This window comes from Anas platyrhynchos, chromosome 1 (genome assembly GCF_047663525.1).
Source record: "Anas platyrhynchos isolate ZD024472 breed Pekin duck chromosome 1, IASCAAS_PekinDuck_T2T, whole genome shotgun sequence".
NCBI lineage: Eukaryota > Metazoa > Chordata > Aves > Anseriformes > Anatidae > Anas > Anas platyrhynchos.
In genome coordinates this window covers 109,494,785-109,512,550 of record NC_092587.1, presented here as the reverse complement: position 1 = coordinate 109,512,550, position 17,766 = coordinate 109,494,785, and positions in this window count along the sequence as shown.

Genomic DNA, 17,766 nt, shown 5'->3' with positions numbered 1-17,766 from the left:
ATTCTGTGAAAGGGGTTATAAACCACATGTAAACAATGGCAAAAAAGATGGGAAACATATTTAAAAGTTTCTACTTGTGGGACACCAGAGGTCTGCTTAGATAGGCTGAAGGAGGTGTATGAAGAGACCAACAAATGAGAAATGCAGCAGGACAACTAAAAAGACCAATCCAGGTACTTTGCTTGAAAGAGGAAAACAATTGATTTATTCATTAAGAAATGGATTTTCTTTCCTGGAAACCTGGAGAACAAAATGGTAAAAGTTGTATTTTTTATTTTTTTATTTTTTTATTTTTTTTTTCTGGCAGAAATGGTTGATCTGAGGGATCTGTGAAAAGACCAGAAACGCCTGGGAAGTGAGGTGAGATTGCTGCAGTCAGACTGCCCAGGCCATGCATTATCACACAGTGGCTCTTTTGAAGCATGGGAGGAAACTTCAGTGTTTGTGGGAAAGCCAGTGTATGCTGTCCGGAGCTTGATGAGCATTTTCAGTCTCAAGTAATGCTGTGGGATAGCAGCTGTGTGGATTTTAAATGAATTAGTTCAGTGCAGCAGAAAACCACGAAGCCTGAAAACAGCAAAAGCTGTTTTCAGCCAGATACAGATTTGCTAACAGATTCGTGAAGTGCTGAGTATTTGGGAAGATGTAGGGAGACCTGGTGAAACAACTCGTGGTGGGGTGCTCCTTCACAAACTAAATGCATAACACACTGCGTCGCTTATGTGTTCCCTTTTATATAAAAAGATTGTGCTGGGAAAGGGAGCCACCACCTTAAAAAATACCCTTAGTGGTACTAGGGAAAGAAGAATCATAGAATCACCGAATCATTAGGGTTGGAAGAGACCTTCAACATCATCTGGTCCATACATCACCCTACCAACAACGTCACCCACTAAACCATGTCCCTAAGCACCACGTCCAACCTTTCCTCAAACAGTCCATCTGCTTCCTTTAGCACATAGTACAGTCTATCGATAGTCTACCAAATTAGCAACTTGGATGGCCCCTCTACACACTCCTACTTTAGGGGGGGCTAAGAGCTGGTAGATCACTCTCCCCATCTGTATCAAGCTTGGGGTTCTTCTGTTGCTCTCACTCTAAACTGCTCTAACTGAGGAGTCTGCTCATTAGTGCTAGATTATTGGTGATATCTGGAGCGCTGGTTTGCTGCTCCTCTGGAGAAATGCAAACTCTCTCCCCCAGATGAAAACCTGTGAAACATTTGCTGTATCTGTGGAAGGAGGTACCCTGAGTGTTCTTAACAAAAATACTTGTGGGTGAGATCCTTGAAGGTAGGAAAGAAGTGGCTTCTCTCTCACAGCAGATTCAAAAAATCGCTGCCATACTCGAAACATTAAAACTTTGGACCGATTCCCTAAAAATTGTAGTCATACCCCTGAGAGGAGAAGGATGTTGAGTCATAGTGAAGAAAGGAAAGAAAAGCTGAATGTTTTTTCTATTACAATCATTACAGAGGTCAGACACAACCAAGACAGACAGATGAACAACAAAAACACTGGTTAAATGATTCAAAAGGCTAGGTTTTCTGGCATCAGACAGAAACATTTCAAGGACTCTGAAAGAAAATATGGAAATGAATTGTCATTCCAGTCTATCTGAACATATTTGCCTTTTGAGTCTAATGCCTAAAGAAGGATTAATTTTAAAATTATTTGATGGAAGACTTCTGAAGGACTTATACTTAGGCTATCTAAAGGCTGTCATAAATATATCAGGAGCAGAACAGCAAACAATGAAATTGCATTTGCTTTTGGAGATGTCTAACTGGCAAAAAGACTTGGAAGCATATGATCTTGTGCAGTATGGTATAACATATGCTTTTTAGGTACCTAAGTACAGTTTTGCTTAAATAAGTTCTTCATTATGATCACCCAGCTTGCTTTTGTTACAGAGGATGATTACAAAAGTGAGTGATGCATTTGAAGACTTGGCTAAGACTGGAAAGCATACCAAAATTAGGAAAGAATACCATACATTCAAATACTTGGCTAGGTTTTAATTTCACGACATAAGGTTCTTGTTGTAACCTACGGCTTCTATATTGATCCTAGAATGACTTGCCAGGAAAAAGAGTTTGACTGTTCAGCATATTAACTGTACTGTTACTACAGTTTTCTGAAAAAAAAAAAAAAAAAAAAGAAGAAAAAAAAAAGGATTTATTTTTCTGAGGTTGTGTGCTTTCCCATTTGTCATAACAGAAGAAAAATTGATTCAGAGCCTGCTTCTGTTTAGAACTGCAAATTAAATGCCCCACAACAGAAGCTGTTCAGTTTCTGGTACTGATTACCAAGCTGGAGCCTCAGTCGAGAAGCTGGAGCGATTACAAACATGTATGTCACTGCGGCGATCCAGCAAGAGGAGGCAGCCAGTCTTAGCCCATCTGCCGTGTCTATCCTATCTGGATTTCCTCCTGTTCCCGAGCGATTGGCCAGTCCGTTCATCGTTTGCTTGGGTGTGACGGCAAGCCATGATGAGTCATGGTTCCAGTGAACAACTCATACTGAAAGGAAAAGGAGGCCAATTTTAACTCTGCTTTTAATTTTATGTCTAGCTTAGTTAATTCTGTAAAAGTCACAAAGGGTCCAGAACAGCTACACGCAGCAAAAGGTAACCCAATGCATAAAAGATACAGAAAGAGGCATCACCATCAACACGTGGAGGGAAAAAAAGAAGAAAAAAAAAAGATAAAAAAAAAATAGAGAGAGAGAGAGAATTGTACCTGCAAGTCTCTGTGTTGGGTCTGGCTGGGATGGAGTCTCTTCTCCAAAACTAGAATGTCAGATGGTGCACAAAGATTAGATGGTGCACAAAGTAGCGGTCGTCTGCTGTTGGAGGGCGAAGGTTGCTGGAAACAGCAGGTTTAGATTGGAAAGTGTAGTTGCAAACCTGGAACTGGTTATAGAAATGATGGGATTGATTATGTGGTGTCATTTCCTGATAACTCAGCTCTGCGTTAGTCTTTTGTCTTATGAGGTATTGCCTAGGATACAGTAATCTGCTTGATAGTTTCCTGTTGTTTCTGCTTTTCCTCTCCCTTCTTTGGAAAGCTGGTGATCCACAACTTTTTCCAGAAACACTTTGGAGCTGGATGTCTCACACTGAAGAAGTAGGAGCTTCTTGAACGCACTCTCGAAAAGAATTTGTCTTAGGAGCACACTGCTTCTTTTCCCCTTTTCCTTCACAGAATCACAGCATGGCTGAGACTGGAAGGGACCTCTGGAGGTCATCTGGTCTAACCTCTGGTCCCTCCTCAAGCAGGGACACCACAAGCAGGCTGCCCAGGGCAGCTTTTGTGTATCTCCATGGAGAGGAGACTCAACAGCCTCTCTGGGTGACCTGTGTCAGTGCTCGGTCACCCACACAGCACAGAAGTGCTGCCTGAGCTTCAGATGGAGCCTCCTGTGCTCCAGTTTGTGCCCACGGCCTCTTGTCCTGGCACTGGGCACCACAGAAAAGAGCCTGGCTCTGTCCTCTCTGCACCCTCTCTTCGGGTATTTGTGCACGTTGAGGAGATTCCCCCCCAGGTTTCCTCTTGTCTGGGATGAAGCATTAAAGTAGGGGCTGAAATACGCCAAGCTGCCTGGTCACTGGCTAAGCTGACATATCTACTCAGCAAAACCCCCTGGTGCTGTTCCTGCTACTTTCTAATGATTACAGCACTTTTTCAGACATGCTTTTTCTCAGCTGAGTGTGTAAATGTTGCACTTCATGACAGTGCAGATCTTGGGCGTCGGGTTGAGTCTGGACACTGTCCCAGCCAGTTTTCCAAACACTCTGCAAAAACACCTGAAAAAGTCAGTGAGTTCTTATTTAGACATCCCAGACCACACGGCAGCCTACCATTCCCATATGCCTTGGGCCTTCTTCAAAATTCAAGCCGTACAACTGTATCTGAGGCTTGGGCACAGTTGTGAAAAGCAGCACGTGAGTATGTTGGTGGTGGGTTCTTTTGTACGTGTTGTGTCTTTCCTGAAACAAGCCCCCATCTCCTGTCTGAGGGGGGGACCCCCCTCACATAGGGTCTTCAGTCCCCTGAAGAGTCCACAGGCATTTGGAGGGGTAAGGAAGAGGATGGAGGGAAGAAGTTGCCACTCGACCAGATAGGTAGGAGAAAATCAAATTCCTGCAGGTTTTTATTTGCATAGACTTACTTCCTGACAAGGAGGATTGTAAACACAACCTTAAATTTCCTTGTAAGGTGTTTTCTGTTTGTCATTTAGCTTAGGAGATTTTCTGATATCGTTTCATACACCACAGTAATTTTTTTTTCTTCTACACAAAATCCTGATCTTTTTGCCTGTCTAGCAAATTCTGGCTATATTATCTGAGAGGCAACGTAGCTGACTGTACTAGGGCTTTCTGCAAGACTCTTGTCTGTGGTACTCCAATGAATGTCATGACTCATACAGACTTTCTAAGGGCTGTGACAGCTTATAGCAACTCCGTAGCAATACCTTCTCTACCTGTTTTTACCAAGCCTGCTGCTACTGCTGGGCTTTCCAGAGGGAGCACCTGGCAAAGCAGCCTCCTGTTGACCGACCTCTCAAGACACCCGGGCTCAGGTTGAGGTCTGTGTGTTGTTCGCAGGAGCCACATTCTCCGGGGTGTGTAGTACCTACTATTCACCTCCCTCTGCTGAGGAGTCACCTGGAAAAATTTGGGATCCTGGGGTTCAGATGAGTTTTGCAAGTCACAGTCAAGCTGCTTGAATCTCCATGTGCAGCCCCGGCAGAACACAGCAGTGTTTGGTACTGATAAGATAGGAGCCTGCGGCTCCTGGTGCTTGTTTGCAAGCACTCCTGCCACATGAAAGCAAGTTCTCACCTAAGAAAATGCAAATGCCTTACACTCCATGACAAATATTGCAAATCAGAAATCGTTGTAATTACCTCGTTCTAAGTCCTTCTAAGAAGGAACACAATGCTAAGGTTCCAGGGAAATGCTCCTGAATCACTGCCTCGTAAAAAATGACACCACCTGTCGCGTCTCATCCGAGCTCTTAGAAAATGGGGAGGACGTGGTGAATGAGGCACTCAGCAACAGCGTTGTTCAGCAATCACTGTATGACACCGTGGGCTATATCATACTGCACGTTCCTTTCACTCAGAGAAGTGGAGCAGAAGCTGCAGAGCTGAGAAAGTGCTTGGAGGAGAAATCTAAACATAATAGTTTAAGTAACAAAAACAAGCATTTTTTCAGGCAAAGTAGAATACACTCCAGATATTTTTTTCTGTGAACTTAATAAGCACATGCAGAAGTTGCATGTAAATGCACGGTAGTTGCTGTTGCTTTAATATTAGACTGTCGGGTGTAGGTAAGAATGAACAGTTCAGGAGTATTTTTAAAAATGCTTCTGGGACAAAGTAATAAAGGAAACAGGAGCATTCAGGAAGACAGATGAAGTGCCACTGTTGGTAAAGACATAGGCTTTGGGATTGGAATGTATAGCATGTGTGACTGTTTATGAAAAATTGCTCAAATTTAGGGTGGTATGTGAAATAATCCCAAGAGAGCAAAACAGAATATAGTGCACATAGAGTCCTGCACATCTGATAAGACATTTAACAGAGTACATGTCATTAGGCAGATGAGTAAACTCTGAATGAGCAAGCCTTTAAAAATCTGTTTGAAACATACACTGCTATGTTACATATCAAGAAATGTAAGAGGTTTTTTGTTGTTGTTGTTGTTGTTTTTCTCCATCATTTTCATTTGTGTTATTTCAGTACTGCCTGGCAATTTCACTGGCAGGACATTGCACTTTAGAAGACTGAAATGATGCAGCAGAATGGGAAGGAAACTTCCAGACACTGACCTAGATGTTTTGAGAAAATGCTCTTGTGCAATAATCAATATTGACCAATTTTACAGTCTTTGAAAGACTGCTTTTTTCCCAGCAGGTCCCTACATAAGGCTTCTAAAACTGCCTGCCAAAGTTACTTCAGATCAGCTAAAATATAAACCGATATATACATAAAATACTGTTTGTGGTTGCAGCAGCTCTGTCTCTAATTGTGCAAATGGAGAGAGGTTGTGTGCCAGCATAATTTTGTTTATTTGGATTAGTATCTGTCCTTGTACCAACCAGAAGTGTAGAACTGCTTTTGTGCTGTTGGCAGCTGTATTGGTTCGGGCAGAAGGACTAAGCTTCACATTTCTATTAACACAGAGTTGCCTGTCCCTGTTACCCATACTTACTGATTCATAGAGCAAGAAATACTGACAGATAACCACTTCTAAATCGCGAGAAACTTCTCAGCTGCACGCTGCTCTGTAGGTTTTGTTTTAAAAGTTCTCAGTTGTACAGTGCCACAGAGGCCTCGTTTCTGTCCGGACGTGAGCAGCTTGCTTGTTTTTTTCGTTATTTGCCAATTGCAGTGGAAATGATGCAGCACAAAAAACTGCTGACTGAAGAGTCTGTTGTATTTTCTAGGTACTTTCTGGTTTTGAAACAAAACTAGAGTGCTGCAGTTGTTTGAATGCAGCTTCTGCCAAGTTTTTTCACGGCCGATGTTTCTAAGAATAGAGAAAGCTACCTTGGGAGCTACTTTCTAAGTTGTACCTTGGTATTTTCAGTATTAAATTTAGAACAATGTTTAAATTAAATGATTCATCTGATTTGTGATAGCATTCCTTAAATGACATTGTATGTTACACGCTTGCATAAAGTTTCATAGTGAGTACTGCAGAGCAGCCACCCACTGCTGCGGACTGCTGGGATTTACAGGGGCAGGGCAACCCCTAGCAGGACATGTGCGTGTTGATGTGTGCTGGGGCATAACCCTCCCGGGGTTACACATCAGCCTGCCCCGTGCCAGGTGGCCAAACACACACGGTGATAAAGACGATGCATCTCTTCATCAAGAAGGATTGCATCTTCACCACGTGAGGCCTGCAGTGGGGCTCTCTGGCAGGCAAAGCATAATGCTAAAAATGAAAGAACTGTGTTCTGTTTGCAAGCATTGCTCTTTGGTGTTTCTCCTGGAGGGCTCGAAGATGTAAAATATTAACTGGAGAATGAGGGGACAGAGGCAGCTTCGCAAAGCAAATAGCTAACGTGCTTTAAACACACTGCATTTGGTGTAGCAGCTAAAACAGCAATCATGAGCTTGCAATTGCAGATACTGGAGTGTGGGAAGTGTTTGGAAATACGGCTGGGTATATCGAGGTATGTAAATATACCTAGGTATCGAAAACTGAAGTCCACTTGCATCCAAAATATTGAACCAAGCCAAATGCTCCTTGCTTCACCTCCTGAACGTGGCTCTGTTTGCTCCTTGCATCCCTGTTTGACCGGGGCATCCTCTCAGCCTCTGGCTGTGCTTTTCAAGCACCTGAGTAAGGTGGTGCCTCGTCCCTGCCTGGACCTCCAGCTCCCACATAGCCAATGGGGACGCTGCCTGGAAGCTGCCAAAGTTTCTCAATTCTTTCTTCTGAGTGCTTTTGGAATGACTTTGGCAGAAATTACTAGAGTCATGGATAACAGAACTGTGCCCTCACCAGTTTTCAGGAAATCCTCTTTTCATTAGTTCTTAAGACATCAGCCTCTTTGTGTTCAAGCAGCTTCTCTCTGAACACATCCCAATAATTCTGTTTTAATCCATGTGCAGTGCTTTAAGCGAGCAGTTGATGGGTTATTAAAATAGGCAGCAGGCCATTAAAAATGTGAAAATTAGCTTGTACTAAACTGAGCTTGTTCAGATGCTGTTGAGGTTTCAAACAGCAATATAAGACACGTTGCCAAATATGCTAACTAACTGCTGGGAGTGAGATGTACTTCATTTATTGGCTAGACAACCGCCATAGTTGAGTATTATGGGATACATATATTAAAAACAAAGCTTCATCCATTAGGAAAAATAAAAAAATAAAAAAAAATTGTTTAGGTAGATAATGCCCTGGGAAACCCTTATAATGAAAACATAAAATTTAATCATTGATAGAATTAAGTAGAATTAGTTAACCAACAAACCTTCTGGAAAACAAATCAGAAGTGCTGAGAAAACTTGTCTTGCTGCCTGCTGCATTTAAAGACATCTTGCTAATAGAAACTGCTAAAGTATTTTGCATATTAGGACTGTGTTTTTAATGTATTTTCAATATGATTTCAATATGTAAGATACACGTTAGTAACTGCAGCCATGTGTTTGTGTTAGGATTTTACTGGAGCATGGCAAACAACTTCTGTTAAAGCAAGACATTTATGTTTTCAGATAAGAGCAGGAAGCAAACTTCTAGGAAAACGGGTTCCAGGTAGGAAAGGTGCCTTTGACTATCAGTGCCGAAGCAGCCATGCTACCTGACAGGCGATGAGAGAGAAATAAGAACAAACCTGGGATAAAGGTTGTTGCTGTTGTTTCAAAGGAATAAAGAAGTGCAGAAAGGGCTCAAAAGAGCAATGAGGAAAAAGAAATCGACGAGTCATGAAGGGGAGCACGTTAATTTGGAGAGCAGAATTATTCATAAAACAGCTAACGTATGTCATAACACTAGTTGTGCAACTAGCATATATACATATATAAATGCTAGTATATTCATAAAAGAACTAGACTCTTACAATCGGGAAAAGCCACCAACCAAAAAAGTTAATCACCTCTTATTATGTTGCTACAAATAAGTTCCGGTTTTCTAACAGTTTTGGTCTGGACATCAAATTAGTTTTTCTAAAGAGAGGAAGAAAGTCTTGTAAAAAAAGCCATCTGACAGCAGGTTGGAGCATTTCTAACAAAAAATACAGTGAATTGGTTCAGTTCTCAAAAGGAAACAAGGGACAGACTTCTAGCAAAACAAACAGGTGATAGAAGTCACAAGAATGCTTACAAGAATGCTTACAAACACCACTACAGTTTAACATTCATTCATTTAATTCAAACAGATTGCTAATTCATACCACCAATACGTGGAAAAATTGCACACAGACTTTCCAGAAATAGGCAGAAGGAAGGACAAAATTGGAGCTGAATTCACAGAATGCATAGCCCAGCTTTAAAGATAATTCATAATGAGATCTAGGAAGGAATAATCTGGAATAGGAACTGAAAAAAGAGCAATCCAGATCAGCTCATCAGCTGTTGAGAGTGAATGGATAAAGTGGGCTGTAGGAGGGGGCAAGGTAAGGTATGTCCTGGGCTTTTAGGTCCCATAGACCTAGGGTGAGGTGTTAAGACATCGATGTATTCTGTTCTCCCTGTGTCCTCCACACATGAAGGAAGCAGTCCCGGAGGGCTTTCCAAGGCAGCCCTGGAAGACCCACACACACTGCCACAAGGCTTGCAGTGGATATTGGCCTCCTTTCCAGAGCTTTATTACTCTAATAAGACACAATAAAAAGTCTATTTTTAAACTGTCATCAAAACCCTCAGAAGGTCAAAGAGTGCAGATGATAAAGGCCTTAGGTAATATTTCCTGTAGTTCTTATCTCAAATCAGCTAGAAATTTCTGATACCACTTGCCAGCTTTCTGCTTCCAGGATTTCCACTTTTTACAGGCTTCAGACCAGGAGCATTACGGAGGCAACATCTACCCATCTATCTCTTTTTTTTTCTTCTTTTTCTTTCACAGACTACATAAGTACTAATTAATCATGTTAGTTAATATTGTTCCACTTCAAAAACTCTTCAGGATGAACCTTGAAAATGCACAGCTTCTTCTTGAGTATAGTTGTCCATACCAGCTCCTGCTCTCAATAGTTCATTTGTCTCTCATATCTTCCTTACAGCACCAGAGTGTTATTTTTTAAAACTACTTTTTAACAGTACAGTTTCCTTTGTCTCATCTGCTTTATCTCCTCTCAGAGTGCTCTAGAGCCTCTGCCTATCAGATGCAGGCGCATTTGATCTACAGGTCTGAAGACTTTTTGGCTGCTTCTTTACCACCTGATGGTGCTTCTCTGCCTTTTGCCAGTTACATGAAGAGCAGCAGCTGGAATGAGCCAGGCAAGAAGTAGAGCAGCTCCTTTGGCCCTCCCTTCCCCTGCAAAACTTAGAGGTGGCTCCACAAGGAAGGAGTCACACCAAATGGATGCAGTGTACATGGCACACAACAGGGCTTTATGTCAGACCCCCTAAATTCAAGAGATCAATGACTGTAGCTGCAGAGACATACCAGAAGAATTTCAAGCTCCCTTTTGCGTGTGCTCAGTTTGTAGCCATGCCATACCTGCCGCTGTGGGGCTAGCAGAATAGCTTCTTTTGCAAGTGTCTGGTTTCTGAGAGGGGGTTTTCAAGTGAAGACAAAATAATTAGGCACTGAGGCTACTCAGAATCTGAGTTTTAGGTACTTTTTACGTCCACGTAGCATGACTCAGAGTACCAAAAGTCTCATTCTCAACAATATTCCCAGAAGCCTTAAGTGGTGAGAGCCAAGTTTTAAGTGAATGAATGGTTCTTTCATACGGGGTCAAGATGCAATAAGAGCCCCTTGGAGACCCAGCTGGTGGGTGACTGGACTCCGAGGTCCCTATACAGTCAGTGGAAAAGAAAAAGATTGCTACAGGAGGCACTTATGCTCTGGATAAATGCCTACTCCTTGCTATTGACTATATTCCCAGAATAACACCAGCCTTAGATAACACACAATATGAATTGTTCACATCTTTTTTTTGAACTGGCGTGCTATCTCTGCTGTCCAAAGCCTTGTCAGATGTTAGCAGAGGTCTTAATACAGCCTTAATTGTCAAAAGTGAAGTCTGGCTTGCTGTGATGTGTCAATTTTGATTTATTTAAATAAATCTGACGTTTGAGAAGTCCTATTGCCCAGTTCCTGATAATGAAGCCCTGAAAGACTGCTGCATGCTGCTTACCTAAACACTAGTTAATTTTGAGAACTTGACTTAAATTGTGTAGTGAGCAATCTGGGCCCACTGTGGACTAGTCCTCCTCTTCTAACCTTGTCCTTCAGTTGGTATTGACTCTTGTAACTAAAATGGTATTTATAAAAGCTTGGCTAATTAAATGGGGTTGAAAGTTTTTACATATTGTTTTTAAATAAAAGTCCTCAATATGCTCCAGTAAGGCTGAGACTAGCTGAAGATGGCGTGTTTCATAAATCCTCTGCTTACTTCAGACAGTGATTAAGTAATTCTTACTCTTGAAATAGGAAAGTGTGTCATCAGACAAAAAGCTCCAAATGCTTAAGATCATGCTGAAATAGTCATTTTGTTTGTTCAGCTGTACATATCACTGTAGGTCTGAGCTCACTGCCTATCTGTCTTATAAAGGCACTCTAAATTGCTTATCTTTTCTGAGAATATGCTTTAATACTTCTGAATGGGAAGGAAAGGGAAGTGGTCATATACGCCTGTCTGAAGGATGCATTTGCAGGGGAGAGCAATCCATGTGCCAGACAGTCATATATACATCAATGCTCTTGGGTTAAGGAATAAATTCAACTAGGAAATAGTTTAGCTCCAAGTCTCAGCTTACCACGTGCAAACTGAACATTTTCTATGCTTATTACACACCCAGATTTGATCAGGCACTCACGTGGAGGGCAGAGGACACACCTTTACCCAGGCACTCCCCCTCTGCCCAATGCTTGCTCCAAAGCAGAGGGCATGCACAGCTGCTCAGACACATGGGTGCCACAGCCACAACTCCGAGAAACATTTTTCTCTGTCACATCTTTGAAGTAGCTGAGATCTCCTCTTACTAGAAGAACTGGAAGGGGTATGTGAAGGGAGAAGAAAGGAGGAATGGGATGTATCTGACGTAGAAACCCATGGTATTTGCCTCCTAGCCCAGTATTTCTGCTATTTTTTTCCAAAGAAAAGCCGGCAGAGTATTTCTAAAATTGTTTAACAGTATTATGCTGTCAATCTTTTAGTCAAAAGCAGTTTCTAGATGTGTTTCATATTGCTTAGTAAATATTTGACATTTTTTCTATGTTTGCTTGCTTTTCTTTAAAGTCATATAGTTCCATATAATGACTCCACAGAGCCACTCCATAAGCGTTGGCGTGGCTGTAACCGTGCGAGTAGGAACAAATATGTTTAACAGGGATGACAAAAGAGAATGTTTTCTTCATTACTTTGACTTACACCCAGGGCTGGCTTCTCAGAAGCTGAAGCTGTGCCTAGTCCCAGCTCCAAGTGCTGGAGCAGGACGCTCAAGTTTTGTACACACCTCCCAGCGTGAAGGCCCTTCCCAGCGTCAGTCTCGGTAACAACCTGTTTAGCTCACTCACAGCTCAGTGGAAAGGTACTGACCAAGCACGGTATTTAAACTCTCCTAGCACATCATTACATTCAGATGGTCTTTTAGCTGTCAGGTTTCAAGCTGAGGTGCTGGTCTCTTTGGCCTGAATCCAACCAAACACTTCAACATGTGAATAAAACCCTAGCGCTGCCAATGGGTGGGAACTCATTGCTTCAAGTCAGGTACGTGTTTGGGAGATTTGTTTGATATGGCAACAGTGCTCCACACTAAGTGCTGTGTTGAACCAGGGCCTAAATCTATTTTACCACATGGTGTGTTCTTCATGTTGCTGATTAACCTACCCAGCAGCCTCGCTCACTTAGATGTGGACTCCTTCACTTCAGGACTCACATTCAGCACATTTAAATGCCCCTTTCTCATGATAAAAATCCAGTGATGATTCCCTTTTGGATGTCAGTATGTTGTAGCGTCACGTCAGAACACTCTGATGGTCAAACTTTAACAGTCTCTTGAATAGAAGCTACAGGATCAGGAGACCCTCACAAACATCTGAAAACCCTTCATGTACAGCCATGCTTAGGAGATACACAGCTATCACAGACTGCTAATAAAAACGTGGCCCACTGCTTTTGGTAAAATCTTACTTATGTTTTCTTTCATTTTCATGTTTCACTTTTAAAACCATGTAACTACAGCTTTGTCTCTTGCCAGGTTTCAGCCAGGTGAGGAAAGAGACTTCTTTTTATGAACTAAAGGGGAATTCTGAAACAGCTAAAATAGCAAAGAAAACTTATTAGCATGCTTTTTCTGCTCCTTTTCCTTCAAAAATGTAATATGAATCCATTTTTTCAAAAAAAAATATGGTTGTTCAAATAAACTGTGGGCAGTGCAAGAGCCACCAATTTCATGGCTTGCAAAACAAGCATAGTACTCCAGCACAGCCACTTTGGGTCATTGAAACTTGAACTGCGGCTGGAAAATTTCCCATGCGTTAGCGTGTGCTTCCAAAGTCCAGCACTTTGGATAATCAGGTTACTTAACCTGACTGAACACAGAGAGAAAAATAGAAAGACAACATTGCAATTTCATTTTGTTGTTGTTGTTGTATTTCAAAATGTAACTCATGAAAACCATGCTGTAAGAGATTTAAGGCCTCTTAAACTTTACCAATAAATAGAAAAACAATTCTGAGCTGTTCTGTACTCTTATTTAAAATATATTTGATTCTTAGTTGTTTTTTTTTTTGCTATTATATAAATAATTTTAACATAAATAGTCCACAATCAGTTAGTACTAGGTAGAGCTTTGTAAAGTAAAGCTATTTAGGCCAGATTTCCAGGCAGGAATCAACACTGATCAATGTAAATCCAGCTGAAGTCGACAGAATTACTTTGGACACATAAAGATATTTCTGTATGACGTGGAAGTGTGATGAACTCTTTTAGCTTCTCAAGGGTGCCAGAACTCACTCAGCTCAGGTGTTCATGTTAGCTGTTGTCCAATGCTTTGCTGGAAACTACACCCTTGTGCAAGTATTTCTAGTATGTTAAAAACATTGGATATTGCCCTTTTGGTATTTTCAAACAGATACCATCAGATGGTGAGAAATCGGTAAACTGTCCTATACCAGATGAAGTAAAGAATGAGCAGCCAGAACCACTTAAGCAACAAAAACTCCACTTGGATAAATGTGACTGTATACTGGAAGTATTTACTGAGGCATCTGTATCTGCCTTGCAGTGGTAGTGGTAGATCTCACGTTACCCACCAGAGGGAGCTCACACAGTCAGATGTAAGAGCATCTTCCACGGACTTAAGTTAATGAGAGTTTTTCGAAGGGTCATAAATGGATTTAGGCACATTTTTAGCACATTTGAGTGCATACCTGGATGTAAGTTAGTTTATCTTGGAACTTTTATGTAGATATTTTTTCCTTGAAAGAATCCTTCTTTTCTGAAATTATTTCACAAATTAGTGTTCACATTCTCCTTGAATGCAGGTAAATTCAAAAGGAGGTATTATTTCGTATAGGAGTAGTGGGCTTCTTGTCTGATTAAACACTCCACAAGGGGCTGGGATCCCCAGATATGCCAAACATTTAGAACTGTATTTATGAGTATGTTTGAATGTGCCAGTCTCCCATGAGTATTAATACTTGCTTAGTATTTTCTGTAAGGACATGGATACAGAAGGGTCTGACTGAGAGGTGGTTAAGGTATTTAGCAGGTGGTGTTTTCAAATGATGTCTTTGCTTCTGGCTACTCTTACCAATTCTGAGTGTGGTTGACTTATTTAAGCTGCTCAGGCAGAGCAGGGGAGAGCAACAGACACGAGTCAAAGGAAGAAGCAGGAGGGACTGAAGTAATCAGTGCTGCGGAGGAAGTCTGTAGGCACAGGGCAGCCTGGGTTGCGCACCGGGATGTGCCATATGCTTGTGGAGCAGTCACAAGACAGAAGTGGGAGGTTTTTCATCACAGAACATCACATCACTGCCCCTTCGTGTGGGTAACTGCGGATCTAGTTAATAAAAGCAACAAACTCAGCTTGTGCAATGAAAGCAGTAAAGGCCGATTAGTGGGGATGCATTTATTTCAGTGCCAAAGTGCTCTAGCTTCAGTGTAGTTTTTACAACACATAGGCTATTTATCAAGGCTATAATTTGAGTATTTTTAATGCAAATACAGCCCTCGGCATGGATTCATCTGTACTAGAAGAACAGAGCCATATAATGGTTATTCCTCTTTCTATATGAGAACCACCTACAGTGCTATAAGCATCTATACCACAGGTAGCTCCACTGGTACTAGGCATATTAGACAAAAGCATAACCCTAAATGAAGTAAATATTCCAGTACAAAATGTTTGTGTAGAAAAGCCTTGGGAAACGTCCAAACAAAAGCTTTTTAATTTTGAGCTAAGGATAACAGTCTGTACATCCCACTGATGCTAGCCATAAAAAGCAAGCAAGAAAGCAGTTAAGGCATACAACTCACTCACCAGTTCCTCTTCTCAGCTGTAACTAGTTCCTTTCTGTCACTTGCAGTTCTCATATCCCTGTACTAATCCTGAGCACCCAAAAGATAGCCTCGCCCCTCGCCACACGTTTGTTACATCAGCACTCACATCCTCATTTCATTTCCCTAATTTCTGTATTAAAGTTTAATATAAAATTCAGACAAATAATTAAATCCATGGAGCAACTATTCTCATATGTTACTACGTAGTTCAGAGAAAGAAAACATATCTCACAGCCAGCACCTACAAGCTGGCAAAGGATCTTGCTGTTGTGTACCAGCACCAAGCCACAAAACATTGTATGGTTGTAACTTTTGGAAACTGTATGAAGGATGCAGCAATCATCAGACCACGTCATGAGACCACCAGTCAACCGGATCTGAGCTCCAGACTGATGCTGCTTGCTCAGGAAGGGGTAAAGAGTATGGGGGAATTAAAGGAACTGAGGTTTAGAAGGGGGAACTGGTGATCAACGTGTAGAAATGCTGAGTGACTCATGCTAAATCTTGTGCTTTCTACAGTTTGAACCACTGGACTGTGCAGTCTAGAAAGCCTGGGCTGAGGTATTGTGTGAATGATTGCCATCTTTCATGCATACAGCTATGACTAATGCATAGCACTCTTTGTGAAGAACACTGAAGAACCTGTAGGTGGCTGATACTGGTTCAAGCAAGGTAGATTGTCAAGAAGACAGTCAATAGTTTCATCATGTATTTTCCAAGGATGTTCATCAGTGTATTATCTGTGAGTCTCCCACATTACTTTTCCTACATTGTGCCGTGGTAAGATAAATTAATTTTCCTTATTTGCCCACCCACCTCCTTCTTTCAGCTGGAACTGAGGCACACACAGATGTGCCTCACATAAAATGTGCATTAATGGGGCCTGTTCAGAGATACACAAGGTATCACAGTCTGGAGTATTTAGAGCACCTTAGATGCACTGTGGTGCATCACAGAGCACTTCAAGTGTTGAAAGCATGACTTCTGCATACATCACAGCAGGTATTAATGCTCACTGATTTGGGAAATCAGAGCTTGATTTGGCATCTTCTCCCCTCTTCTCTGTGTATATATGTGCAAGGATGCTGTAACAGGAGGGAGAAGACCCTCAGGGCTGTGGGTGTGCACATGTAGAAGTATGTGCTTGGGAGAAGAAAGCCCTGCTATAATGGGTTCTGCCAGTTTTCCTGATAATCCTGCTGGCCAGGGACAGTGGTCCTGCTGCTATGTCTCTGCCTGAAGCAAACCTCCTTTCCCCGCAGTCCTCTTCTATCAGTGCACAACGTGGTGCTGCCAAAATGACAGCACCGCTGACATCTGTGTGCTGCCATCCTGAGCGCTGAGCAAGCAAAGAATGTTAGGTAGGGAAAAAGGAGCCATGTGTCATGCTCACAAAAGCTTAGGTGGCAATAAAGCCTTTGGGGAGAGAAAGGTGACACATTTCCAAAGATGATTAATTCACAAAAACAGCTGGAGCAGAGATAACTGTGGAAGGGGAAGTGTTAGAAAAAATAAAAAAAATAAAAAAATCGAGCTGCCAAACTCAAACCTGCAGGTTCTTATCTTCCAGACTTTTCAAATGTACAATTACCCTAGAATTTGGCTGTTTCAAGGCTGCATGAGTCATATCCTTGCTAACTGGAATACTTAAATTAAGCTTGTTCAGCATTTGTTATGATGGAAGGAAGTTACTTAGTAATAATAGGAAATAGATAGCACAGGTCTTGTTTTTTTAAACTCATTTACTTCACTGTTTTCTTAAGTGGTCTGAAGCAAACGCATTTGCCATTGTAGTGGCACGTTTACTTTTGCTAACCTGAATAACAGCAAGAAATGCACTTTCTCTGTGTAACAGACTGCAGCTGTATAGCTTTAGCCATTTAGAAACTCCTGCTGCCATCTGAGCCTTTCACTGGCTTTCCCTGCATTCTGGCCATGGGTGAATCGTGAGCACAAGCTTCAGATGCTCTGCTGGTTTGTTTGACCACGACTGCAGTTGTCCCAGGCTGCAGTCAGATGTTACAAAACTGGAGGTTTCATTGGCAGCTGAACCCAAAAGCTGAAAGTGGCTTCTACAATCCTGGGTGAAACATGACATAAACACATCTCTGAAACAACCGTATATAATGCTTTTTTACAGTGCTATACTTACAAAGGACCTAGTTAACAGAGTAATTTAAGGTCTCTCCTTAAATAACAGAAGGACACAAATCATATTATCTTTTGGAAAATACAGTATAACATGACAACAAAAGTTTTCCTTTAAAAAAAAACAACGAACTTTTAGCTATTAGGTCAGCAAAGCTACAGAGTTCAAAGTAGTATCTAGAGAAAAATTCATCATGTCAAAATTGGGGATGTATTGAATATGAAAATATGTATCTTTATTATGCTCTCGATAAAAAAAAAATCAAGATGTGAATGCTAAATAGAGCAGTAACTTCTCAGGAGGCTGTTCTACTCATTATAACACCTAGCAATATTTGAAAGATTTTCTGGGTTATGTTGACTGTTCTGCACTTTAATTTATTTGTCTATGAATATTTTTGGAAAATTCTAGTTTTATACTCTCT